We start from the raw sequence: 25,766 nt of genomic DNA, 5'->3' as shown, positions 1-25,766 counted from the left end.
AGCTGAACAATTCAGCCATCATTCTCATTGTTAAGTATCTCTTTGAATGAACTAAATCTTTTGCCTTTTGCAGTATTTTCACTGGCTTCAGGGAGGGCAGGAGAAGGGCTGGACAGTTGCTTCTGGCAATGTCCTGGTTATCTTTCTTTCTTTAAACCGGGTGTGTCTGTGACATCCCATTTTCTTGGACATGATCTCACTTCCAGACACTTCTTTGAGCCTCTCAAGTGTCCTCTTTGCAAGATTTCAATGCCTTTGGCCCTGTTTGGCCTTGATTTTCCGGCTTCAGGAATACCTGCTCACTTTTTGATGAGCCAGCCCAGCACACACTTCCTGTCTGCCTCAGGCCAGCTGGTGCTGGCTCTGTTGGAGATGGGAATATGTGATGGGTTGATACATGTCAGTCTCTCAGCTTCTGCGATCAGGGAAAATCTGTCTGGTGAAGTTATTGTCATATGAAGCTTGTACAGTTTAACAGGGGCCCCTGGAGTTTGGTGCCCTTACCTTTGTTATTTTAGACAAGTTCAATGAAAACCTTGGAGAATTACCACCTCTGTGAGCTTCAGTTTTGTCATCTGTGGAGTGGGAGTAATAGTGACTCCATCCTGGGAGGTCGTGAGGACCAAAGGAGATGATTCATACAAAGGGCTTGGCTGGTGACTGGTACATAACAGGTGCTCAAAAATGAAAGCCATTATCATGATTACCAACTTAATAGTGACTCCAGTTGGCTGTGAGCTGGAGCTGTTTTTGGCCAGGTGAACTGATCACAGAGCCCGGCAGGAGTGGAGGGGGCAGGGAGCTGTCCATGGTTCTGCAGCCATTCAGTGAAGATCAGTAAATGTCAGCGATCACCTGTCTTGTGTCTGGTACTCTTCTAAGCACCAGATTCTTTAGACAAAGGGAGCCTTTTATCTGGATGCCCAGACATTCTCACGTATACACAGGTGAGAGTGATGTGCCCCTGTTAGTAAGCACGGGAGTGTCTCATATGCATACATATATGTAGGCATTTAAAAAACATGGTGTGTGTGATGTGAATGTATTGTGTGCGTGTGTGTGTGCGCGTGTGCCTGTGCGCATGTTTGTGGGTTGGTGGGTAAATGATGAATGGGCGTGGCTGAAGTGAAGAAGTGAAGGAGAGGTATTGCTATAATGTAACTCACCTGGGTAAACTAGCTGGTGAGAAGGCCCCCAGCTTGGCCACGAGGGAGAGGCTGCTGACTTCCTAGAACTTCCTGGGGAGACTGAAAGGTACACTGGCCCCCACCCCATGCCCCTCCTGGCCCACCAGAATAGAGTAAATCTGAGGCCAGAGTGGAGCTGCTCTCCTGCAGGGCATTCCAAACTAATTTTCTGGTACATTATACACTTGGCCTTTTGAACAATCAATAGCCTTAAATGCTGTTTGGTTCCTGCAGCCAAATCCAAGAGAAATAAGACATAATCCATCTGGCTGATATGGCCAGAGCAGGAAGGGAAGGAGAAAGAAAGAGGGAGGCTAGAGCTGCCCTGGGGATCTCTGCTTGGCTCAGGGAGGTGGGGGACTGGAGGGACCTGCCAGCTCTTGAGAGAATAGGCCTTTAAGAGATATTGATGGCTGGCTAATCACAGCCCCATTTGTCTCAATGCATCCTACCCATAGAGCTGTCACTATAGCAGTAGTGGAGTTCAAGTGGAGAAAGGCTGGGATAAGACTCAGGGTGCAGGGTTGAGAGTGAGGGGTGGTGTGGACGTCTTAGAATCCTGGATGGAAGGATCTGGCTTGGTTTTTAGTCTGGGGTTAGATTTGAGACATAATCCCCTAGAAGTCCTGAGATGGCACCAGGCAGAGTATCCCAGGGGACAGGGAGCTGTGGTCCCAGAACAGGCTTGGGGCTGCTCAGAAGAACCCACACCTGGCTCAAGAGAGGACAGCATGGTCCCTGCAGGCCCTGCTCTGGGGCTCAGATTGGCAGAGGGTGGGTTGTGAGGAGGTACATAGAGGGAGAGAGGGGTTCTCCACAGTGAGAGGAAGAGCAGAATCAGCCTCCTTCAGAGCCTCTGCTCCCACAGGGTGGAACTCCTAGAAGTCCAAACAGTGAGCATCTTAGGTGTCCCTGCTGCCTCTGACAGCCTAGCTGGGAGGACTGCATCCCAAGGACCTCCAAATGTCCTCTGCTTACCCTACCCTCAGACTTATGCCCCACTTAGAGGAACAAATTGAAGGAGTCAAGTGTCCAACTCAAGGCTCAATTTCCCCATCTCTTTTAGAAATGGTGTAAAGATCACTTAGACTGTCTAGAGACTGGTAGGTGGAGGACGCAGATCTCTGCTGGACCCAGGGGCTTGGGTCATTTCCCTTGTGGAGATACCCCGACAGTGGGAGAAATGATGTTCATGGTGTGAAGTCAATCACATAGCAGCCTGGAGAGATGTGGGGGAGGCAGGAACACATCTTCCTAAAGGGTTATCTGGGAGTGGTTTCCCTGGGGAAGGCATGTAGATGGAGGGGGGAGGAGGAAGGAGGTGGCACCTCTCTTCCCTTACCCTGCACCCTGGCCTTGGGGAATGGGACCCACTCTGACAGCCTGTCTACATCTTCAAGCACTGCAGAGGACACCTCAGCCTCTGAGAGCAATGGGGTCAGGGAGGGCAGGAGGGCCAATAAGGGACCCTGTCAGGAACCAGGAAGCATAGGGTGGATACAATCCCCATCCAGAGGGAGCCTCAAGAGGGGCAAGTGGGGACTAACATGGCAAGTGGTGAAAAGGTGGGGAGAAACCAGGCTCAGCATTTGCTTGAGCCGCTGGAGACTTCCCAGATACTCACGGCCAGGGGCCCAGGGCACCCCTCTAGCACTTGGCTCTAGCTGGTCCCTGCTCAGCCGGAGAACTGTTCTTGCTTCCTCGGTCCAGGGCAGCTCAGCCTGCAGCTAGCGGAGCAGCAACAATCCAGCGGTGGCAGCAGCTCTATGAGAAGGGCGGGGCCCGCGCACTTCTCCGATGGGTAATTATGCTTAGAGCATGTTCTATGGAGATGCAGGGCTTGTCTGACAAGGCACACTCTTGTTCCTGCCGCAGAGGCAGCTCGGGAGCGGAGCGGAGAGGCCAGGGGCTGGAGGTGATGTTGCTGCTTGGGGAACATACTGGGGATAGTGAGCGGCTGATCCCAAGGGGCACTCATCCAATTGGGCACCCCTGTCCCTCCCCTGGCCAGGGGAAGGAAAGCAAGGTTGGGAGGGGGGCGCTCAGCAAGAGGACTCCTTTGACACAGGGAGTGCTGGGGAACGTCATGTATTTATGGTTATAACAACTTATTGTTTGCAATTATAATAGCAGAGACACCAATACTTATATTGTGTTCTATACTTCTTGAAGCATTTTCACATTTGATTTTACCATAATCTTTTCGTGGAGGGACAGATCTTTATCCCTACTTGAATGATGAAAATGGGAGTGGCTTGGTCACGATCACCGGGCAGAGCTATGTCCTCAGCCTGGTTTCCTGACTTGGACATCAGAGCTCCTTCTCTGTCTCCCAAGTTGGGCAAGATCTCGGTTCCAGCCACTCCCTAGGCTGGTGTCACTCCAGAGGCTCCTTCATGAGGTCCCCCCCGGGGCAGGAGTTGAGGGAGAGGGAGGGAGAGGAGGCCTGGGTCCCTGCATTGGGAAGTTCCTGCCGCGGGAGAGGCCAGTCACCAGAGGTGGAGTGAAGCTGATCTGAAGGCGAGGGCATGAACGTGTGAGACGGGCCCGCTGAGCATTTCCACAGACTCGAGGCTGCAGCTGTGCCGCCATTCTGGGACCAAGCTGTGACACTGATTGCCATCGGCATGAGCAGGTCCGCTTTAAAAGACACTGTGTGACAAACAGCCATTCCCATGCAGCACACACGTGAAAATGGTGCCAATGAACACCTCGTGGATTCTGCACTGAGACCTGGGAACCAGAAAAGATGACAGGATTGTTCTTTGGGGCTGAGGTCAACCAAGGTGGGCTTCCCGTCAGAAGCAGTTCTGAGCGGAGTCTGGAAGGAAGCAAATGACAAGTGTGTTTGAGATGAAACAGAAGGCCAGGGGCATAGGGGTGAAAGGTTTGGGTTGGTGAGCAAGTTAGCTTGGATGGGCCTAGGGGTGGAGAACATAGGTAGGTGAGGGGTCCAGAGAGCTGATGATTGAGATGGAAGGTCAGATGTGAATTTGATAAGCTAGAAATTACAGAGACTCTGAGAATGGTTAGAAGGTAGGAATAAGATCAAAACAGAGTGTGGGATGCTTTGCAAAGCATGAAGGTTGGATGGAGAGGACAGGTGTGGGCAGGTGAGCACCCTGAGATTTAACCATGTCCCATTCTGACTTGGAGTTCGAAGTGCTAACTGTGGAACCTGGAATTCTCTGGATGGCTGCAGGGCTTTAGGACCCTCTGCACATTCTGACCCAGGTTGGGCTGTGTTCTGGAACTTGGCAGGATGGATGGCTCCCACACCCCATTGCCCCACACCATGGCGCCTTCCTTCCCCCAGCCGAGTCTCAGCCTTCCCTCTACAGGATGCCAGTTCAGTGCTGGATCCTGCCTCAGGCTCCGGGGAAAAAGCTTGCTGCTCTGGGAAGAGGCCCTGCTGCTCCTTCTGCTCTGCTCTGGGGTGATTGATGGCTGTGGGGAGGTGAGTGAACAGCCTTCCCTCCCCACCAGCCTGGTTCAGATGGTTGGAGGGGGTGGGAAGCAGACTCCCAGAGTAGCCAAAGAGGAGTGGCAGGGAGGGTAGGCCAGGGGGTGGCTCAGATGCTCCACAGGGTGGTTCTAGATGGAGTGACTGTTTCAGGGGCCAGGAGATGGGTGCAAAGTACCAAACAGTTTAATACTGGATTCTCTGAGTAGGCAAAAAATAACATTTTGCTGCTGGATTTCTTGGTTTCTCAAGCCCCCCCCCGGACTAGGGCCTTGAAAGACTGATGATGGTGGGGAGTGAAGGGAAACTGAGGCTTAGGAAGAAGGAGGTGGTTTATCCCTGAAAGGGTGTGCTCTGTGAGCATAGCTGTGAAGTGTCTTCCCTCATCGCTGCCCTGTCTCTGGGCTCCCACAGTGTAAGGTCGGGAGGGGGTTCTCTGTGTCTCTCTCTCTGCCAGGACTTCCTGAGGAATTTTAAAGGGACAAGTCCTTTTCTCCGAATTGGGGGTGGGGGAACCCAAGAGCTATCGGCACCTGTAAAACCAATTTAAAAATCAGTCTAGCCAACCAGCCCCCAAAGGAACCAAAGGCAGCTATAGAGTAACTCAAAAGCAGACACTAATGGAGGAGAAAAGAAATGTAGTTACATATTCATCAGCTTTTAAATATTCATGAGGATTGTAAAGCAGATTAATTTTCATGCCTCATTTCTCCCGCGGTTCTCGCTGTCCATATTTTACCGCAGCAGCAGAAGAAACAGGAGCTATGGATCACTCGGCCAGTGCCCTCACCATCACTTAAGGGGCAGTGTGCGTGTGTGTGTGTGCATATGTGTGTGTGTGTGTGCAGTATGTGCATGTGTGTGCGTGTGCCTGTGCGTGTGTGCATGTGTGTGTGAGGGGCAGGGGAACGGGAGGGGCTGAAACTGTGGAGGTGAAGGTGTTCGTCTACCGAGGGATGGGCCTCTCGGCCAAGCCAGGACGCTGCGAGGACAGCAGCAGGACAATGTAGGGAGGTCGTGGAGGTGTCTGAGGGAGGGGAACCATCTGGAGCAGAGAGGACTCTGGGGGCATCGAGTTAACGTCTGGCCTCCCCTGGGTGAAGAGGGAAAAGGACCTTCACCAGAGTCAGCAAGGGTTTCCTGTACACTCCCCTGAACTAACTGTCTGAGACGAACGGTCCACTGATGGAGCGAGGTGAGAGAGCACGGCGGGCACCAGACGGAGTGAGGAAGGTGCCGGAGACACGGAAGAACAGAAGGGAGGGGAGAGCACCTGGGAGGGAGCAGAAATGGAGAAGGAAACGAAGGGGCCACTGGGGGCCCATCTGTTCCAGGTGGAGGGCATTAGATAGAAGGACAGAGGATGAAGTGATGAGGATGGAAGTTAGCTATCTGGAAGGACTTTCAGATACCAGGGCTGTTGGGAGAGATCTTCTGGGGGTGGGAGAGATCTTACCCTGCGTCATAGCCCAGCTGCGGCTACCCCACAGAGTGATGGCAGCCCGAAGGGAGAGGTGTCAGCAGCTGCTTGGGAAACACAGCCAACAGGTGTCCTGGTCAGAGGGACCAGGCAGAGTTGGGGGGAGTAAGTGTCAAGTGCAGGGTATCAGGTGAGCCATCCTAGAGCCAAGGGCAGCACATGTTGTTGTCCAGAGTCATGAATGGGAACCAGGCAGCCTGCGAAGGAGCAGAGATGGGCCCTGGGGGACAGAGCCATGGATGCAGCCTTTCCCTGGAGCCCTAGTGTGTGGCTCCTGGGCAGGGATGCCACCTGACAGCCCTTAATGGCTTGAGCCAACTTTCTTGGAGTGACAGGAGGGATGAGTGGCCTTTGAAGGGCCCATCCTTATTTGCCAGCTCCTGCCCCCTTCTGTGGCGGCAGAAGGGTATTCCATGGAGTACGATCCGCAGGGTGCTCTCTGGTGACCTTGGGCATCGCTAGGCCAGACCTCATGGGTGGGCTCCTTCCCCAGCCTCATTCCCTCTGTGCTGGTTATCTCCATGTGGGTGTCTAGTACACATCTCAGACCTAACATGTCTACACTCCAGCGGACTGCCCCCAGCACGCAGACCCGTTAGCTTGCAGCCTTCCCTGTATTGGTCAGTGGCAACTCTACCCTCTGGCTGCTCAGGCCAAAAACCAAGAGTCATCCTTGACTTCTTTCCCGCCCAGTCCTTCAACATAACACCCAGAATTTTCTGACTTCACTGGCCACCACCCAGGCCCAAGCTCCCGCCACCTTGTGTCTGGCTGATCACAGTAACCCTCTGGTCTCCTTCTGGGGCCTGTGGGGCTCCTCACAGTCTGGCCCCTTCCCCCTTTGTCTCTTCGACCTTGTCTCTTTGTCACTGGACCCCCCCAGTGCTGCACTGGTCTCCTGGCTGTTCCTGGAGCAAGCCAGGCCTGTTCCTACTCAGGGTACTTTACATGTGTGTTTCACTCCTTCGTTTCCTCTAGGACTTTGCTCAGTTTGCCTTCCTAGTGAGGCCTTCCTGAGCACGCTACTGAAGACACTGCTCCATTCTCATAGGCGATTGCCCCAGTGACTAGTTTCTGTCCAGGGAGCTGCCACTTCTGCCCACGGAGGAGTTAACTGTGACAGTAATTGCGCATCTGATGAGAACAATTGAAAAGTGGATAAAAAATCTGAAACAGTGACTTTCAGACAGTAGGCAACAGGTAGCACAAGGTGGTCGCTGAGAGAAGGGAGGCTCCACTTGTGCATCAGTTTAGCTCCAGGCCAAGCAAAGGAGGAGGGGCGAGGGATCCCAGACAGAGCCTGGGGGTTGGGGTGGGAAGACCCAGGTTTGAGGGTTGGTACGGGGGCTGAGGAGGCTAGAATTTGTCAGGAAGAACACTGGAGAGGGGGAGCTGTCCACGGAGAGTTCTGAAAATCTGTAGAAGGGTCCTTGAAACTGATCTGCACATAATTGGGGTGAAGCAGCATGAGGCTGGGGAGAGAGCTGCTGGAAAGCAGGAGACTGGATGATTCCCGAGCTCACACAGGGCTGGGGATGGCTCAGATGTGTACGTGTCAGGGTGGAGACAGCTTGTAGTGTGTGGCGCAATGGACACAGTCCTAGAAGGATGTTACCTTAGTCAGAGGCCAAAGGCTGCACTGGACCCATGTAACAGAGCTTAAGAGCAAGCCTTCATAGGGTCACGGTGATTCCAAATAACTGGGAGCCAGAACCGAGTCCCGCTCTTTCTAAAGGCATGCAACAAAATCCAGACCCCAATGCAAAATTCACGATACCCATCACCAAATAAAAAAATAACAGTCATGCAAAGAAAAAGGGAAACACGACCCATAACCAGAAGTCAAATCAGTCAACAGACACAGCTTCCCAAATAAGAAGGATGATGGAATTAGCAGGCAAGGACGCCAAAGCAGGGGTTACAGATAGGCTCCATATGCTCCGAACTGTAGAGGAAACATGAGCACGGTGAGGAGAAAAATGGAAGATGGCAAAAACCGAATGGAACTTATAAAGATGGAAACAATATCTGAAGTGAAAAATACCTTTAAACAAATAAGTGATTTTTATTTTTGCCACAGCCACTACCAAAACCACATGGAGGGTGGGGGCATTTTCCCCTTCTAGCTTCTTCTCCCGGCAGCCAGTGCCTCCCCACTCCTGTGAGGACACTGCATTGGGTTTCTCAGTCACCCAGGACTCTAGAAAAACAGGCTTCTTTTCTCGTTGATCCCGAATGCCATCTGAACCTCAGGAAGCAAGCAAAAGCTCTTCTGAGTCTCGTTTCAGCTGACGTTTCCTGAATCCCTCCTGTGTCCTCTGATCCGAGTGCTCTACCACCTGTCCGGCTCCATAGTGAGCCCCACTTCTCCATCAGTCTCCCTTTATCCAAGTAGTTACAGAGCTCTTGTAATGGGGTGATAAGCAAGAGCTGGCCTGCCATGTAGAGTCCACATCTAGCCCGGGGGACACAATGCAAGGAAGAAAGTGACAGGGTTTAGGAGATCAGTGGGGACAAAGTACTTAGGGAGAGAGCAAACTTCATTTGGAGGTCAGGGAAGGCTTCATGGAAGAGGTGGCATTTCTTCTGGATTTTGAAGGATGGATAAGGTTTGGGCTGATGGGCATGAAGGGACGGGTGCTGTAGGTGAAATAGGGCATCGTCTTGAATTCCCTCACTTCTTGTCTTCCCTTTCTGAACCCCCAGGCTCCCCCCTTCTCTCGGGTTCTAGTCAGCTCTTCTGCTCTCAGGAGTGAGTCCTGCAGGCTCTGGGCATCCAGGTTTCCCCAGCAAACTAGTGACACTCGTGAGGGCAGCCTCAGAACTCAAATACCCTTCACCTCCTTGGGCTCTGACCAGATGGAACAGTGCCCCACATGGGTGGTTTGTGGTAAGTCTTTCCTGAACAGGTTCAAAACCCAGCTGGAGGGAGCAGGTTTGAGCCCAGACTGGATGACTCAGTCTCTCTGGCCCCCAGCCCCCCATTCAGCTGCTCCTTGAGCCCCAGCTCAGCATTGCTGCCATGAGGTTTGGGGGCACCTGAGCATCTCATTTCTCCTCTGCTCTCATCTCGTCTCCCCTTTCCCTTCCCCCACTCTCTCCCATCCTCCGTTTTGGGTGTGATATGATTAGCTCCTAAAAAGGACAGTTTTTCACAGGCTGCTTCCCACATATCACCTGGCCTTTGGGGTCACTCTGGGGCATGGTGGGCGTGTGCAAAGAAGCAGGGCCAGGAGAATGGTGCAGCTGCCCCTCCTTCAGGTGTGTTTGGTATAGATAAGGAAGCGCCTGTTTGTGACGGTGATGTCACTGCATAAAGCCCGAGGAGGGACGATCAGGAGTGGGGTTCCCCGAAGCGGGAGGTTTGAGCGAGGTGGGTGAGAAGCTCAGACTCGGGCTTCAAGGTGACGGGTGCACCCCTCTTCACCTCCCACCTTCCTGGGTCTGCCACCTCATAGTCTCCACATGTCCCCCAGGCCAGATGGTCCTCCTCTTCCTCCCCCACAAAAGGGTGGAGAGGTGGTGGTGGCCGTAGGGCTGCCAGGCAGTCTGGGTGAGCGCTCCATCCCCCCAGGGCTTCACCCACCTGCAGCCTCAAGCCCCAAGCTGGGCCAGTGCTCCCTGTGGCCCCGGGGGGAGGGGTTCCGGTGGGCCCAGTGTGGGGACGCTCAGAGAGACACCGTGGCAGGGTGGTTCTGAGTCCTGACTTCGATGCCAGGTGGAGCTGAGCCCGAATTTCATCTCCACTATCTGTATGCTCCAGACAAGTGACTTAACCTCCACGCCTTTCTTATCTTATCTTATCTGTAAAAGTGAGACAATTGTACTCCCCCACCTTCTAGTGGGGGCGTGTTGGGCACCCAGTTAATGGCAGGTGTTGTTGTGGATGGGTTTGCTGGGAGGGGTGGAGGCTGCACCCCCACAGGCCTGTCCTGACTCCCATCTGCCTGACTCCCCACCCCAGCTGCTTTACTAAGCCCCCAGCTTCCAGACCCTTGTTCTGGATCCTTGGCTGACAGCCCCCCAGAGGGACGCATCACATCTTTAATTGCAATTCTCTTGCTCGGCAAAGCCATCGGCACCTAATGTCCCATGTCACCGCTGCTTCTCTGCCTGTGGACACGTCGCTCCTGGGGGCTGCTCAGCCACCCAGGGCAACTCCATCTGGCCAGGAATAGCCACAGTGGGGGGGGGGCGGGCAGGGCCAAGACCTGCCAGCGATGTTCTGATGACAATTTGCTTATAAATAACTTAATTTCAGAGGGCAAGGTCTCCATGACTCTATCACTGGTCCTTTCTGTCACTGTGGACCTTCATTTATGGCCCCCTAGGAACCACGGGGGTACCTCCAGTCTCTTAACACTAGAGCCTTATGTATCTCTTCACCTCAGGGAAGAACCCTGAGCCCAGGGAGAAACAGCCCCCTACCTCCCTGCCTCCCCATCACCCTCCAGACGTGGCTCTGATGCCCATGTAGAGTTTTTAAGGTAGGGCCCAGCAAAATGTCATGGCTGGGGAAGTTGAGCTTGGAGGAAGTCATGGATCCTGGTGGAGACCAGGACCTGGGGAGAGCTTGTCCCAGGGACTCAGGTTCCCACTCCCTGGGTCCCAGGGCAGGGCCCCCTCCTCTGGGCTAGCACCTCTGTGATCCCCGACCCTGCCCCAGCACCTGAGGAGCATGCAGGGGGCACAGGTTCTTCAGGAGTTCACGTTCAAGGCTGGCCTGCGGGTGGCATTGGCGGCCCCCCGATGGGACAGATAGGAAGGGAGCAGCTCTGCCACTGTCTCAGTTCAGGACAATAGACTTTGTTCAAAGGAAGCCCAGGGCTTCCCTATATTTGAGAAAGAGCTTGGAAAGAGGCCAGGGGAAGAGGAGCCTTTCAGCTGCCGCCCTTGTCCCCTCCCCGCCCCTCCCCTGTCTTCCTGGCCAGGTTCCTGCCACCTCCCTTCCCAGGCTCCAGGATGGGTCTCTTTTACCTTGAGCCCAGGAAGAGACACAAACCCCTTTGCTGGTTCCTCTCGGCATTGCTGGGATCCGCTGGCATTTTCACAAAGGACTTCCATAAATACTGAGGGAGAACAAAAGGGAAGTAATTACAGAAAATACAAACAGCATGAAAATAGTCAAGTTTCTAAAGTACAGGTTTCCCAGCCTCAGATAACCACCCTGGAGCCCAGGAGGCTGGCCCGCCTTCCCAGCAGGCCCCTTGCCAGGACTCCAGCCCTCACAGACCAGCCCGCCGCCACACACCTTGGCCCCTGCAGGGCCAGGGGCCAGGCTGAGTCCCCTCGCCCTTCTGTTTCCTGCTCAAAGCTTGGCCTTGGCCACAGCTGGCCACCTGGGTGTCCCTCAGCACTCGGCTTCCAGGGAGTCCTTGAGCACCTTGAGAGCCCCTGCTGAGACAGGGAAGCCTGGATCTCTGCCCCCAGGCCCATGCACCGCACACCCACCACCCAGGGGTATTCTCACTGCTGTGGTGAACAGTTGTGGCATTCCTGTCTAACTCACCGTGGCTCCCGAATCAGCCTGCTCCCTCGCAGTGGTGAGCCCACGGTAGCCCTTGTTCAGTGTGACCCAGCCCCCTGGACTGAGGTCCATTGGATTAGAACAGGCGCCTGAACTGAGCTGGGCCAATCAGAGTTCATCTTGGGGGTATCATTAATAGGGCCTAGAGGCGGTCTCTTCGCGCCATTCTTCATTACATGCGGGCTTGGAGCCGCGGTGGCCATCTGGAGTGGTGAGGTCTGCCCAGGTGCGCCAGGAGAAGCAGAAGGGTGAGATGGCGGGCAGGAACTCCTGGTTCCTGTGGGCTGTCCTGTCCTTCATACCAGTCCTTGACCACATTCCTGCCTCCAAGACACTCCTGTGTCCTTTTAGTAAACTTCCCCTTTTACTGAAACGTTAGTTTGAATGGATTTCTGTAGAAGGCAAGCCCCACGTCTCAACCCATCCTGCCACTCTGTAAGTGGGACACACATGGTAGGGCAGCCAGGCCCTCAGAGAACCAAAGGCGACCCACGCAGGGACTCGAGTGAGGCACTGAGAAGTCCCTGGGGAAAGGGTGAGAGCATCCAGGAGCATCATTAGGCTTTTCCACGCTGTCATGGGTGGGGAGCCTGAGGAGCTCATGGAGGGGGCAGTGCTAGGAAAGGAGGACCTTTAGGGTATTGCTTGCTCCTTACTATCAACATCGAATAGTCAATGAGTGGACCTCAGCATTCCTTCTAGCATTCCACCTTTGGGCCACCCACCCCCACCCTGTTACTCCACTCCATGGGGGTGTGACTCAGAGACGAGGAGTCTGAAGCCTGAGCTTGAGCCCCATCTCAGCCACTGGTGAGCTGTGTGACCTTAGATAAGTGACTTCACCTCCCTGAGTCTTGCTTTCCCCCACCAAAAAATGGTAATCACAACCCTTTTGTACTTTGCAGGGCTCCTTCAAACTTTTCCCTCCCTTGTCCCATCTTTGCTCCTCCACCTGCCTTCTCTTGCCCAGCATTTGCCTCCCCAGCAAACCTTCCCCTCTGACTCCACCCCCTTCAGCACCTTCTGATCTTCTTCCTGTAGTCCAAGGCCATCGTATATTGGTCATGAGTATGTAGGGCTTCTTTGAGCTTTACTTTTGGGTGTGGTGCTTACTCAGCCTCCCCCATTAGACTGAGACTCCCCAAGGGCAGGGATCCCATGCCTCCCCCTCCTTCTAGATCCCTCAATGTGCCTGGACCAGCACAGAGCCCAGAGAGGGTGCCTGGAAGCAGTCTGCCCAGCCAGCTTCTTTCCTGACCTGTCCATCTTCTCTTTCCCTTCCTCCTTCTGGCAGGGAAGACATTCCAGAATCTACTTTCTAAACTAAGCCAGAGTTATGGGCTCCCCCAGCCTCTTTAGAAAACTAGCTCCAGCTATGGGAAGGTGCATTCTGGCTAATTCTTCCTTACATGGCTGTCCTTCCATTCTTGCACCCTTCTCTCCGCAGGGGAGGTGGCATGCCCCACCTGAGCCAGCCACCACGCGCCCACCCCCCTTGCAGCAGGCTCTTTCCCTTCCTCTCCCACCCCCTGGCTCTCCCTCCCATTGCTGCCACCCATCGTCGCCCCCCCCCCCACCCCGCCTCTCCCAGCCTTTCTATTCCCATCCTGGCTTGTCTCCCCAGGCAGCTGGGAGCAGGGCGCCTTCGATTTCTCTATTCAGTCTGAGGCGTAGCAATTTTCTGCTCTCCCGTAATTAGGGGAATTTTAAGCAAACTCCCCGACGGATGATTACAGCAGGTTCAATCCAAGCTCCTTTGATCAGGGAAGAATGAGGACGTTGTTGGAATATTCCTCGACCTGCTGGCCAGACAGACTCTGAGGCGGAAGTCTGGCTCTTGGGCTCCCCCTGGAGGGCTCTGCACTTTCATCGTGGTGCCTGAGTGACCCTGGGCTCTGGGGTCTCCCCTGGGGAGGACTGGGTTCAAATCTGGCTTTTAAGGATTATCCCAGATGTGGCTTCTCTGGCTTTGGGCCAACATTTGGGCTCAAAGCCGGGGTTGGGGCTGGTGACTTGGGTGGGAAGGGAAATCAAGGAGGCACATAGGGCAGTCTCCCAGGACTACTGGGAATGGCTGTGCAGGCTCTCAACAGTGGGAAATCATTCCCACTGTGGCCGATGTGAGCGAGGATTCCTGGGCCTTTAGTGTCCCGCCTACATAGCATACTTGTAAGCTGGAACCTGCCTCCAGGAAGCTTGAATGACTCCATTTTTTTTTCTAAATTGTCAGAGGGAGAAGCAACTTCTTAGAGCTGAAAGGGCCTTTTTTCTCTATCTTGTCCATTTCCCCTGAGTCTTTTGTATCTGCCAGAGGCAGTGAGTAAGAACAGGAAGAGTATGGCCTTAGGAGCAGCCTTACTAGAGAATGAATTCCAATTCAGCTGTTTCCTGGCTGTGTGACCTTGGTCAGTTACTGAACCTCTCTGAACTTTAATATCTATCCTAAATGATTGTTTTGAAGATTAAATAAGAAATGGATTAGGGGCGCCTGGGTGGCACAGCGGTTGAGCGTCTGCCTTCGGCTCAGGGCGTGATCCCGGCATTGTGGGGTCGAGCCCCACGTCAGGCTCTTCCGCTGTGAGCCTGCTTCTTCCTCTCCCACTCCCCCTGCTTGTGTTCCCTCTCTCGCTGGCTGTCTCTCTCTGTCAGATAAATGAATAAAATCTTTAAAAAAAAAAAAATAAAAATAAATAAATAAATAAGAAATGGATTAAAGCACTGCTTGGCTCATAATAGGTGCTCAGTAAATATCATTCCCTTCTCCTTTCCCTGCCCACTTCACACAGTTTAAGCATCATCACCCTTCAGGGCCAACGCTATTCTCTGTGTGCGCCCCCCAGCCCTGTGTACCCCCAATGCTGCGCTCCAGAGCAGACTGGGGGTATTAATAGACTACTAATGTCTCCAGCATTCCTGAGCAGTGGGCCTGGCTTTTCCATAGGTTAATTAGGTCATATTTCAGGATAATTATGGCGGTATATTCCTACACTAATTAAGTGGCTTTAAAGCATCTCCACAACGCAACTCCATGAATCATAATTAAGCCTTACCGCTGAGTGCCTCTGCCAGCCACGGGGCCCCGCACACGGCCTGCTCTGCCTGCTCAGTTGTGGGAGAGGATGCACCGGAACTGTGGGTTTGAAAAGGACTTATTTTCCTGGGATCATGTCGGGATGACTCCTGGTGAATATTGGATGAGGCTTTGCACGGTTTCTCTTTTGTTTTCATAAGGAGAGAGATGAAGAGAAATACAGTGTTGATATAGGTTTATCCTCTTCTCCCTGCTGCTCTGTTGACTAGATTTAAACAGATTCCCAGGGGATGCGGGCAGGGGCGAGAGAGGTAACATGGCTGGAGCACATGGTTGCACGTGGCAATTGATGGTGAGTGCACGGAGGAATTCGTGTGACAGCTGTTGTTCACTGGGGACTGTGTCTAACATGAGCCAGCTCAGTCCGTGGCTACCTGGGAAGGAAGACAACAGCACCAGAGGACACGTGTTTGGGAGGCCCGGAGGGACCTCCTCACTCCTGATTGTTTTGTCCTTGACGCGCTTTGCAAGTTGAACAGCTCGCCCCTCAACAATGGCCACCGTTCGGGCTACTGTCAGTTCTAGCTGGGGTCATGGCGGAATTATTGGTGCTGCTGTCAGGAGATCCCGTTCTGAGTCATGGCTCTACTGCTTGCTGGTTATTACTTTGAGAAAGCCATCTGGCCATCTGAGCCTCAGCTTCTTTATCTGGAGAGTTGAAGAGAACTCTAGCTGTCTCAGGACTGCTGAGAAAATGGAATGAGACAATGGATGGGGCCAATGACTTTGATGAGTTAGCAAATTCCGGGCTCTTCTTGCAGCCGTGGAGAAGGGCTCACAGGGACAGAGCCGCACTCCCTTCCAGGACTCCTCAGCACCAAGGCACTTATGTATCTACTGGCTCTGGGGTACTGGAGCTTGGAGAGGCCACCATGGGTCGGGATGGCATGTGGAGGATGACCACAGGGTGTCTGGAAAAGGTTTAGGAATCAACATCTGGGAGCCTCGATCCTAGACTCACAGTCCTCAAACTCCTGGCCTCTGTGCTTTTCCTTTTCATGCCTCCCTGACCTCACACAGCCCCATCTCCCCACCCTGCTCCCTAGAGTCCTGCCTCCCCCCACCCAGCCCCTTCCCCGAGCCAGCAGCTCAGGCAGCAAAGGGGACAGGGGAGACTTGTCTTCTCTCTCTCTCTCTCTTTCTCCCCCCACCCAACCCTTCTCTCTGTGGAGAGATGGCCCCAGGCATTTGGAGTAAGACACTAATCAGCTAAGGACAGGTGACAGTATACCAACATCTTCCACGGAGGCCCGGTAGACGCTCTGCAGTCCTCAGCGAAAGGACAGGGAATTGAGGGTAGGCGGATGGGAAGGAGGCAGCATTTATTTAACCTGGTTGTCACACGCAGCCCCTGGCTCCTCTGACAAGAGAACGCCATATGAAGGCGCAGATAAGCCAAGCTGGAAAACTGACAGCAGTGAGTCGGCCCTGACTCCACTCGCTACTGTGGCCTGTGGATTACAGCTCTGTTAGAATAGAGAGAGGTTAGAAGCAAGAGAGGCGTCCCCCAAGCACCACCTGTAGGTAGAGGGGAATGAGCCTTGTTCTTCCTGATGGGCAAAGGGCCGTCCTGGGCCAGCAGGAGGTGAGAACTCCGGGGTGGGGGTGGAGGCATCCAGCTGAATTCAGATGGGGAAGAGGGACTGTTTCTTTCGTAGACATGTAGGTCAGATCCAAGGTGAACTTCCTGCTGTCTGCATTGAGGAAAGGACGAGAGGGAGGAGCAGCAGGCAGGGGCTCAGCACACAGCAATGTGAGTGGGACAGCTTCTGTGGGATTGGGTGGCTGCCCCGTGCCCACGGAGCTCTGCTGGCAGCAAGAACAGCCTGCTGGCGATCTCAGCCCAAGAGGAGGACCTCTTCTGGAGGGGGAGTTTGGGAGAGGGTGGAGAGAGTACTTGACAAGGACCAGACAGCAGATGATGGGAGTGGATAGTACTCCCAGGCAACAGAGTTGGGAGCCATGGGGGCCCAGCTTAGGGAGAGAGCTCCCCCTGCATATGGCATTCCCACTGACTTCTCGTGCCTGGGAAGGCCTGCACCGTGGACATTTAAACACCTAATGCACGTCCACATGTGAACGCACATCTGTGCATGTACACCCATGTAACCACAACATGTTAGTATGAGGTAGTAGAGGTTAGTCCTTGCTAGACCACCAGTTCAGGGTCACAGGGCAGCCTTTGGTATATGACTTTACCTTGCTGGGCCTCAGTGTCCTTGTCTACACAACAGCAATGATCAATCCCTTGCCTACTCACTTCAAAGAGCTGTGACGGTAAGAGACAGAGGGTGTGGGAAGCCCTCTGCAAGCTTATAAAGACTTCTGCAGTGGTGAGGCCTAGAGAGGGCCGTGTTGCTGCCCTACCCAAGCCTCTCCCGACAAGGGAGGGACGGGCACAGGGGCAGTTCCTTGTGTCTCCTCCACCAGCATCTGGCCCGGCCCATGGGGAGGAGGATGAGTGGGAACCACTCCTCCCTTACTCTTGTCAGAGCCAAGGGGGTTGCAGGAGGGGACTCTGGGGCTGAAGCTCTCCTTCCCTCCAGCCCAGTTACACATTCAGGTCAGCTAAACCCAACTCTGTGGAGTATCCAAGGATAAATAAATCTCTGGGATCTCCCCCAGGGTTAGAGAGAAACGCTGTGAGAACATGAGGACACGGAGGATGTGAATGTAGTCACTAATAGGTGTCTATCATGGAGAAGAAAAAAATAAAAGAGTACATAGAAAGGACAAAATGTTGGAAGAGACAGTGACTTAACTTTTCCCCTAATTGAAGGGACATATATACCTTCAGAGGGGAAGGGGTAAAGACAGTGCTGAACAAGATAAAGAAGAAAAACCTCATTCACAGACACGTTAGAGAGATAGTTAAGTGCACCTCAGAGAGGAAACTTCCATGCAGATCACCTACAAGTAAGGAGGAATCCGAGGGACAATGAGATGACAATCAAGTGATATCTAGAAACTGTTGAAGTCTATATGTAGCTAAATATTTAAATGTGGGGGCAAAATAAAGATATCCTTAGGCATAAAGAGGTATGCAGAATGTATCCCAGCAATTAAAAAAAAAGTAAATCTAAGAAGCAGATATAAGACAAGTAAGAGTGAAAAAGAATTTATTAGATTTTACTGTTGCTTGAATAAATGATGAATATATGGCACAATCTGGAACTAAAATCCAGATCATGTCAACATGATAGTACTCAGGAGAGATAAGAGGTGGGAAGAAACCAAAACCAAACCAAACCAGAATAGCCCAGGGGTGCCTGGGTGGCTCAGTCTGTTAAGCATCTGCCTTTGGCTCAGGTCATGATCCCAGGGGCCTGGGATCCAGTCCTGCATTGGGCTCCCTGCTCAGCGGGGAGTCTGCTTCTCCCTCTGCCCCTCCCCTTGCTCGTGTTCCCTCTCCCTCCCTCTCTCTCTCAAATAAACCAAATAATAATAATAATTAAAAAAAAACCCCAAATATCCCACATGTGAGAAAAGTAAAAAGATACTACCAAATAGTCCTTGGACTAAAGAGAAAATTTGGAGGGAAATGATGAATTCCTTAGAATTAAATGTCAAAGAAAGCTCTGCATGTCAAAATTTATGTACTACAGCTAAAGCAGGCCCATGAGGAAAATTTATAGCTTTAAATACGTCTATCAGAAAACAAGAAGGGCTGAAAACAAATGAGTCATGTATTCAAATCAAAAGGAGAGGGGAAAAAAAAAACAAGCAGTAGAGAAAGCCCACATAAGCAAGAAGAAAATAAGATTAGAACAGAAATCAGTGAAATAAAGAATGATGCCAAGAACAGCAAAAACAGTATAAATGAGTACTAAAAACAGAAATTTCCCTGAAAAGACAAAATGAACATCCTTTAAAAGACCCGTAAAATAAACGTCAAGAAAACAAGAGAGTAGATTTTAAAATCAACTGCAGAATTAATCCAACTCTGCAGAGTGTTGGAGGGTAAGTGAGAGCCCAGGGTCCTCTCCCAGGGGTAGGAAGAAGGACCGTGAGGTAGAATTAAGATTTTAAAATATAAAAAATAATATTAGAACAACATACATGTATATGCAAGTATGTACAGTTGACTCTCTATGAAATGTACAGATTTTTTGAAAATATGATGAAATTAACACAAGAGAAATAGAAGGCCTGCACAGACTAATAGGCTGTGGGGGTAAAGGACGTCTCGTGTGCTGCTGGTGGGAATGCAAACTGGTGCAGCCGCTGTGGAAAACAGTATGGAGGGTCCTCAGAAAGTTAATGATAGAACCACCCTACCATCCAGTAATTCCGCTACTGGGTATTTGTCTGAAGGAAATGAAGACAGTAACTCGAAAAGATATCCTCCCCCCCGCCACCCCGTGTTGCTCTGGAGGGGAAGCTGGGATAGAGATAACACAGTCCAGACCAATTGTGATTACAATACTCTGCTTCCCAATTTTGCAACAGCAGACACATGTCTAGGCCCCTCCCAGGATCCCTGGAGAAGATGGCAGACCTGTATCAGATAATAGCCGTGAAAATCACAAAGGCCTCAGGCATTAACAACAAAGGCCCAAGACCACAAAGGAGAAAAAAAAAAAGCATTAAACTTTACAAAAACCATTAAACGAAAGACCTCAATAAAAAGAAATACTATATCCATGTTTGGAATGACTTAATTTTGGAAGGATGTCTATTAGCCCCAAATTAATGTCTACATTCAATTAAATTCCAGCAGGAATTTTGGGGAATTAAACAAAGTGAGTATAAAATTTCTATCGAAGAATCTAGATCCACAAATAGCTAATCCAATTAAAAAAGAAGCAACAAAGAAGCAACATTTATTCTGCTGATAGTCAAGCCGATTACAATAAAAGTGTAATAATATAAGCAGTGTGTCATTGGCATAGGGACAGACGAATAAGCCAAAGGAATAAAATAAGGGACCAGAAACAGACCGAGACACACATAAATAAATTAAATAAAAACAAATTTAAATAAAAAAATCTATAAGGGAACTCCCTATGAAAGAGTTAGCATCACAAATCAGTGAGAGAATGAATTATTTTGTAAAAGTCATCAGAAAAAAATGGTTCACTGTTTTGGAGATGAATTAAGCTGGATTGTTACTCAACACTAGATTTTTTTAAATTTCCAAGCAGAGAAAGACCTATAGGTGCAAAGTAAAATTATAAACACAAATGGAAGAAAATGTATTAAAAATAACTCTGAACCTCAAAGTGAGCATTTCTTTGAAACGATTTAAAAAATAACCGGACACAAACCATAAGGCACAAAATAAAAAGATTTGATCACATCGACGTTAGAGATTTTTTTGTTTTAAATGGTATAAGCAAGTTTAACAGACGAGTCACAGACTGGGAGTAGATAGTTTTCGAAGTCTAAAACTAACAAAGGTTTAATATCCAGCATATACAAAAGAACTGCAAATCCAAAAGAAAAACACAAGTATCTAAAAGAAAAAAGGGAAGAGGGATGTAAACAGGCCATTCATAGACGTGGCCATTTGAAGAGCTAATAGCTACACAAAGAGTTACTTAATTTCTTCAACCCAAATTCAAATAAGAAGGTATCATTTTATCCCCTCAGACTGGCAAAAATTAGGAAATCGGAATCCTATCAAATACGAGTGGGGAGGTGGGAAAGAGCCTTCAGGTCCTATTGGTGGAAAGTGTAAGCCATGCCCAGAGAAACCCGCTGACCTTCGTACGGAGGGTCTGGCGCCCCATCGCTGCCCCTCACACACTACGGGTGTACAGCTTCGCGGAGTTTCTAGCAGGTGCACAGGAGACACGTGCAAGGAGGTGTGAGTTGTGGTCAGGATCCGAGCCAGCCAGGTGTCCTTTGGGGGGGGGGGTGGCGAGTGAAGAATGATGGAATACCGCGCGGCAGTCAGCAGTAATGAACTGTGTCTCTGTTGAGCAACTTGGGGAGATCTTGCAAGTAACCCAGAGGGAGGAATTGTAAGAGACAGAATGGAATTGATAGCGTGAAACCATTCATGTAAATTTCAAAGCACAGCCAACACCGTGTTTTTAAAGGGTGCCCATATGCGTAGATAAATGAAACTCCAAACATGAGAATGGAAGGACATTTTAACTCCTCAGGTGGGACACAGGAGACATTCTGATGCATCTTTGCCTAAAGGTAGTAGGTCTGTTCCTTATTACCCAGAAATGTTTGTTGTGGAGACCCTTGCCTCGTATTTTACCCCTGGGGTGCGGTTTGGGGATGGGGTGAACAGTCTGCTTTGCACATAACTGACAATAAGAGCAAGCTAAAGGTTTAATGGCTGTTTTTGAGGCCACTTCAAGTGTCTTCATGTCAAAACGGATTCATCAAGATGTCACCCTCCCAGGCGCGCCTGGGTAGCGCAGTCGTTAAGCGTCTGCCTTCGGCTCAGGGCGTGATCCCGGCATTCCCGGATCGAGTCCCACATCGGGCTCCTCCGCTGGGAGCCTGCTTCTTCCTCTCCCACTTCCCTGCTGTATTCCCTCTCTCTCTGGCTGTCTCTCTGTCAAATAAATAAATAAAATCTTTTTAAAAAAATGTCACCCTCCCAGAAATAAATTAAAAGGCCCCGTGTTCCAGTAAGTTCTCTGGCCTGTGAAGGGGCTAATCTTATCTTCTCCTGTGAGAGTCATTGGCCCTGTGAATCTCTGTGCTGCTCAAACAGGTCATTTTAAAATGAGAACATTGGTCTTTTCTGGGGGACCACATCTCGAGCCAGGGCTCAGGATCTGGGGTCCCAGTTTTCATTAGACTCCCTCATGACCTCACCTTGATGATACTGCTGCCTGTTTGCATTTAAAAGCAAAAGAGAAAAAAAGAAGTAAAATAAATGAGATCAGGAAAAAAAAGGGAAAAGGATTATTTAATAAAACAGTAGAGATCAAAACAGTAAAAACAGACAGCACTGGTCAAAAGACAAAAAGCTCTACTGAATGAGACCATTAACGGCCAAGTGAGGTTTTTTGTCTAAATTAAAAATAACTAAGCCATAAAGTAGGGAGCCCGAGGTTCAGCGCGTGGAGATTCCAAAGGCTGCAGCACGGGGCCAAGCACAGGGGACTCTCCTGACTTCTCCCTTAGGCTCCAGACCTCAGGCCAGACATGAATTGTGCCTCCTGACGGTGCAGGGCTAACGGAGAGTGTCTCCCACCGCGAGTCTACAGTTCTGGGCTGGGAGCACTGTTCTGGCCTCCCAAGTCACCTTCCCTGGCCCCTGCTCATGCATCCACCTGCCCTTTGCCCAGGTGGTCCCCACCCTCTTCCTCCCTTCTGCCCTCCTCACTACACCTGCCTGCCCAGTAGGGAAGGGCAGAGTCACAACCTGTGGGCTCCTGTCCCAGTTCTGTCCCCTGTTGGACAATGGGATTCTATTGCTCAAGTGGGGAGAATCATAACATTGGCCCTGCCTGCCTCCCAGGCGTCCTCTGGAACCCGACGGTGCTCTGGAAGGCTGGTGGTTTTTTGCTGATGGAGGATCAGTTCAGGACTCCCTCCCCCATGAAGCCTTAAGTGAATACTCCCACCCAGACTGAGCGCACCCGGTTATCCATGCACTGAGTGCTGTCAAGGCCCAAGATATCCCCTCCATGCCTGGAAAAGCATGGAGGTTATTAGTTGGTGCTTAATAGATATTGACTGGATTGATCAAAAGGGCTTGCATTCTCATTGTTTTCCTGCCTCTCCAACCAGACTGTGAATTCTTGGAAAGATAACCCTTTTCTCTCTCCTTCCCTCCCTTCTGTTTGTCCCATCAGTTATCAAATACTTGAGCATCTCCTATGTTCTGAGCCCTGTTCTAGGCTTCAGACACAGCCCTGCCCTCAGAAAGCCTGCATTCTGGGTGGCAGAGGAGGGAGGAGGCAGTTAAAAATCAAGGCATTAAACAAATAGCAAAAAGAACTACAGATTCTGAGAAGTGGAGGGGTCACCAAAGAGACGGAGGCGGAGCCACAGGTGGAGGGTGGCCAGGGTGGGCCTCTCCGGGGAAGAGGCGTTAGGGTGGGTGGCAGGATAAGGAAGGGCTGGCTGGTGGCCTCAGTGGCAGAGCTGAGGGGGAGAGGTCTGGCGAGAAGAAACCATGTCTGCCCTGGCCCCCAAGTGTCGAGGTCGGGAAAGGTAGCCCGTAGGACTGGAGCAGGAGGAGGCTGAAGGAAGGGAGGTGAAACTCGTGACGGAATCCAGAGCCAAATTACATGGCAGGTCCCTGTGGGTCAAGAAAGGGGTGTGGATTTTCTTTCCAGGGCAACAAGGAGCCACAGAGGGATTTTAATCCGGAGAACAGCGTAATCTATTTTATACTTCAGAGACGCTCTCTCTCAGGGATTGAAGAGGTTGTTAGACATGGTGAGGATGGGATCCATCGGTGAGGATGTGGGACATTCTACGGTCCAGACGGCCTGCTTGAACAAGTTGGGGGGGGCAGTTAATGACTCAGAAGGCTCAGGAGACATTGGCCAAATGCAATGAACCGGCCTTGTTTGCATCCTGATTTGAACCAACCAACTGTAAAAAGTCGTTTTTGAGGCAACTGGGGAAACCTAGAGTGAGTATTAGGTAATACTAAGGAGCCATTGCTAATTTTGTTAGGCGTGTTAATGGCATGGTAATTAGAGAAAGGAAAAGAAGTCCTTATCTGCTAGAGATACAGATTGAAGTCTTTGCAGGTGAAAGGAAATGATGTCTGAGATTTGCTTTAAAATATTGCAGAAAAAAAATCTGTGTCTGGCAGAAGAGACGAAACGAGATTAACAAAATGTTGATAGGTTTTGAAGCTGGGTGATGGTACATGGGGGTTCATTACACCAGCTTCTGAAATTTTCCATAATAAAAAGTGAAAAAAATAAAGAATTTTTTTAATGGGAGGAATTGGAAGGAAACCATCTGTGGACACTCTGCTCACTGCCCCGGGCATATGCCCAGCCTGCCTCAAGCAGACGTACTTGACCACGAGCTGTGGACTCAGATAAACCTGGGGCAGTTTCTGAGTTGGCCAGTTGCTTTCTGTTACCTTGAGTCGAGCTGCTCCGTTTCTTATCTGTAAAATGTTGGGTTGTTACACGTAGTAAATAAAATAGTGCACGGAAAGCCCAAGCTTAGCGCCCAGGCAGTGGTGACTGTTCAGTTCCTGGTAGCCACTGGGGACGTGGCGCAGACCACCCTGAGGCACGGCATGACTGGATTCTGGAAACTTCTCTTGGGGTTTAGTCTCCAGTATCTAGAAAGCTGAGGCCAAATACATGTGTTGGGGTGGCCAAGCCATCAGGCATGTGCACACACCCCTGGCTTGCATTCACACACCTGTGTACACACAGATACTCCTTCCCGGGGAGGCCTCCTCATGGCACAGCCTGAGCAGGCTTGGAGTTTGGCCTCTAGGAAAGGCGGGGTGGTCCTCCCCAGAGGACCGAGAGTGAGATGAAGAGGGTTATGCTCAGGGGAGACGGGCTGTGTGGCCCACGGAGAAACTGGGCCCTGGGCGGCCCAGGTGGGAGGACACAACCCGAGGGAAAGGTGGTGCCCTGGGATCAGCAAGGGGCTGAGGAGACACTGTCATGAGAAGGGGGACGGGCTGGGGCCTTGGGGGCCCTGCAGGAGGGGCAAGAGGAAATGCCTGTTGGGAAGGTCTTCAAATACAGGAAGAAAAGAAAAGCAATCACGAAAACTACCAGCAACACGAAAACAGTTGTTTCGCAGGGGCCGGTTTGTAGTCTCGGAGCGGCTGACCTTGAGCCGCTGAGAGCAGGATGACTTCACAGGCCCCTCGTGGCCCCCAGCTCCTCTCTTTGTGGTGGGGCTGGAGAAATGCAGGCTGGCCAGGCCTCCCGAGACCCTTCTTCTCTGTCCTGGTTTTTGATCTGAGAGCCGTGCAGCCTCCAGAGCCACAAAGGAAAGACTTGGATCAGAGAGACAGCCCCTGTGGTGTGTGTGGGAGGGTTAGCCCCCTCTGCCCGCCCAACAGCAGAAGTAATCCCAGGGTCCTATGCCTGAGAGAGACAGGGAAGCACAGAGGGGCCTGTGCCCAAAGGATGGGGAGTGAGGGAGAGAGGGGGGTGGGGGCAGAAGAGGCACCTGGAGCTCAGGTCTGAGGGGAGGGGCAGGTGTACAGAGAGAAGTTTGGGGTGCTGGGGCACCTCCAGTTCCTAGGGAGAAAGGCAAGGAGGCAGGGCAGACAGAGCCAGTGCCCCCTCCTTTGCCCTCCCTTCCCCCCACCACAGGCACTGGGGCAACAGGCTAGTCATGCAGTTATGTCGTCATCACAGGGAAGATGCTTTTTTTTTTCTTTAAGATTTTATTTATTTATTTGACAGAGGGAGACAGCCAGCGAGAGAGGAAACACAAGCAGGGGGAGTGGGAGAGGGAGAAGCAAGCTCCCAGCGGAGCAGGGAGCCTGATGTGGGGCTCGATCCCAGGACCCTGGGATCACGCCCTGGGCCAAAGGCAGACGCTTAATGACTGAGCCACCCAGGCGCCCCGGGGAAGATGATTTAATCAAATCCCAAGTCGAGCGGCAGGAGGGAGGGGGAGACCCACTCTGCCTTCACTTGCTGTATTCCAGAGAACAATCTGGGGAGTTGCTAATACTGCCCACGTCACATTAACACTGGTAAGACTCCCTGACGACTCCCACTCTTCCCATGTCAACATTTATTAGCTGCGGAGCCTGGCGCCAACTTCCGAGCGGGCTCCCTCTGAGTGCAGGCCTGGCGGGAGGAGCAGGTGGAGGGACCCTGTCCTGTGGCCATCGCAGCCTCCTGCCGTCAGTTCAGCTCTGAGCCCTTGGGGTCAGTGCTGGGAGCGGGGGCTCAGAGCCCCCAAAGTCTTGCGGACACCTGTGTTGGAAAGGGGGGGGCTTCTCTTGCTTCTCCCAATCCGAGGCAACGTGTCCCGTCTTGTCCATCCTAGGAAAGAACAGTTTCCCTGCCGGCCCTGTCTCCTCCCCTGGTGGAAAGGAGTCCTCCGGCTGGTGTGGTGGGGAGTGCCTTGCTGGAGCCTTGGGCCTCCTT

At 51.6% G+C, this 25,766-nt stretch overlaps 1 long non-coding RNA gene across 1 annotated transcript in view; it reads left to right on the top strand.

Moving 5' to 3' along the window:
- Window positions 1-25,766, top strand: part of LOC148108806 (uncharacterized) — a 170,146-nt gene that overhangs the window by 134,402 nt on the left and 9,978 nt on the right. The gene's annotated exons all lie outside the window — the stretch shown is intronic.

This window comes from Ursus americanus, chromosome 16 (genome assembly GCF_024610735.1).
Source record: "Ursus americanus isolate L20-20 chromosome 16, mUrsAme1.1.p, whole genome shotgun sequence".
NCBI lineage: Eukaryota > Metazoa > Chordata > Mammalia > Carnivora > Ursidae > Ursus > Ursus americanus.
The sequence above is the reverse complement of the archived record's forward strand: the minus strand, read 5'-3'. Positions and strand labels throughout refer to the sequence as shown.